Genomic DNA, 2,500 nt, shown 5'->3' with positions numbered 1-2,500 from the left:
GGAGCGCGGCGGTAGACCTGGGCTCCGGCAGACGGGGCGCCCAGGTCCTTCCGTCCGCGGCCGGTTGACCGGGCCGCCGGGGGCAGCCGTTAGGCCGGGCCTCCCCGTCTGCCCCCCACCGCCCCCGCTCGGTCCCCTCGCGGGCGCTGCCGTGCGCTCGTTTCGCCCCAGGGCAACGGAGCCCCCCCCCGGTAGACCTGGCCTCCGAAGCCGGGGAGCCCAGGACTGCCGAAGGCTTCCTCGGGCGAGCCGGATGACCTGGCCTCCCGGGCGCCCGAGGCTCGGCAGGCCGCGCGACCCGTCGTCCGCCCCGTAGCGGAACCTTCCTGCCGCAGCGGAGGAGGTCCACTTCGGGCCCCTCGAGGCCAAGGGGGTTGGGGGTGGGGTCCGGTAGACCTGGGCTCGGGGGGCCGGGGCGCCGAGGTCTCCCGGTCGCGGGTGACCGTCAGGGCCCCGGTCGCGGGACACCCGGCGAGCCGGGCGCCCAGCCCTAGAGCTTCGGCGGCAGGCCCGGGGCGTACAGACGCCCTGTCCTCACCCCTCCTGAACACGACTCCCCTCTCCTCTCCCCCCCCCCCACCCCCGGGCCCCGGGCAGACCTGGGCTTCCCCGTCCTCGGAGACCAGGCCGACCGGCCCACGCCCCGGCAGGGGTGGATGACGGAGCCCGCGAAAGCGGCAGGCGGCCAGGTCCACCCGACGGTCCGTGGGGGGGGGGGCAGGCACGCCACCATGGCAGGCACGCAGCAAAAAAACGCAACCTCACCTTCACCGCCACCCCCCACAACGCCCAAACCGCGGTCCAGGCCTCCTCCTCCTCCTCCTCCTCCTCCTCCTCCATCGGTAGTGGCCAAGGGGTCCAGGTCTACCGGCCACCGCCGGGCCGGTAGAGGGCAGACCGGCAGACCTGGGCCCCTTGGAACCCCTTGCAGCCTGGGGACCCCGCGCCGGAGCCCGGGTCCGCCGTCCGGCCGCGCCCGCGGCGAACGGTTCCCACGGCCTGCCCCTCCGGCCCGCCCCCCCCCCGCCCGGTAGACCTGGCCTCCCAGCCCGGCCTCCCCCACCCTCCCCGCCCCCCACCGCCCGCCACGCGCGCAGGAGTCCTGATCTACCTCCCGTGCCCCGGCAACCCCACCCCCTGCTCTCCCTCACCGGGCCGTTAGTCCTGGCCTACCCCGGGGAGCCGTGTCCAGGTCCACCTCCCGTTCCTCCGCCCAACGGTGCCGTGGGGGGCGGGGGACACGTCCCCTGGGCGTGGCGCGGTCCTGCCACCTGTGCGTGTGCGTGTGCGGGCGGGGGGCTGTCCGGTAGACCTGGCCGGGTCTCCCGACGGAGGCCTTGGGCGAGCCGGATGACCTGGCCTCCCGGGCGCCCGTGTTTCGGCAGGCCGGGCGACACGCCCTCCGCCTTGACGGAGCCCCTTCCTGCCTCAGCGGAGGAGGTCCGGGTTGGCGCCAAGCGGGTGGGCGGCCGGGCGGCCGGTAGACCTGGACAGGGCGCCCAAGCCTACCGGGCGCGGTTGCACCGTTCCGACCCGCCGGCCCTCCCCCCGTGCCGGTAGAACGGGCCTTCCAGCCTGGGCTTCCACCGCCCCCGCTCCCGCGCAGGAGTCCTGGTCTACCGTCCGCACCCCGGACACCCCCACCCCCCCCCAACCCTCCCCGCTCCACCTCACCGTTGCGTCAGACCCGGCCTTCCCCGGGGAGCCGCGTCCAGGTCCACCGCCCTTTCCTCCGCCTGCCCGCGATATACGGGGCCGGGGGTGGGTGGGGCGCGGCGGACAGCTCTCTCGTGCGTGGGGCGGGCCTGCCTCCCCACCCTTCGCCGGACCGGTAGACCTGGACGCCCGCGCCAGGGGAAGGGCCCGATGGACCGGGGCGGCGGGCGTGCGGGCCTACCTTTCCTCCCCCCGGAAGGGCAGAAACGGCCTGCCCGCACCCGCCGTTCCGGGCTCCTTCGCCGCGGCGGTAGACCTGCCCGAACGGCCACGGGTGGGGGGGGGGTGGGTAGGCGGGGGTGCCCGCGGCGGAGTCCTGGTCTTCCGCCCGCGCCCCGGCAAAGGGTGGCCCAGGTCTACCCGTCCGCCCCTCTGGCTCGGGGAGGACGGGTAGACCTGGACGCCGGCGCCGCGGCCGGGCCCCCGAGTCCCCGGCGGCCTCCAGGTCTACCGCGTGACACGGGCGGCAATTGGTAGACCTTGACTCTCCGGAAGCCCTTGAGGGAGCGGATTCGGAGGCCCAGGCCGGGGGGCGGTTCCGGAGACCCGGACGGAATCCCGGCCTCGCCCCGGTCAAACTCGACGTCCGGAAGTCGGCCTCCCCGGCTCGGGCACGCTCGCGGAGATTTCTAGGCACTCGCTTTTCAGAACGCATCAGAGAATCTCCGGAGCCTCCGGCCGGGGCGAGACCGCTCTCGCGGCCGCCTTCCCTGCCTCCCTGCCGGCGGGCGCCTCCGCCGGGGATCCGGGCGCGGGCCCGGTCCTCCTTTTTTCTCCTTCCACG

This window comes from Eublepharis macularius, chromosome 1 (assembly GCF_028583425.1).
Source record: "Eublepharis macularius isolate TG4126 chromosome 1, MPM_Emac_v1.0, whole genome shotgun sequence".
Classification (NCBI taxonomy): Eukaryota; Metazoa; Chordata; class Lepidosauria; order Squamata; family Eublepharidae; genus Eublepharis; species Eublepharis macularius.
This window is presented reverse-complemented; position numbering follows the sequence as displayed.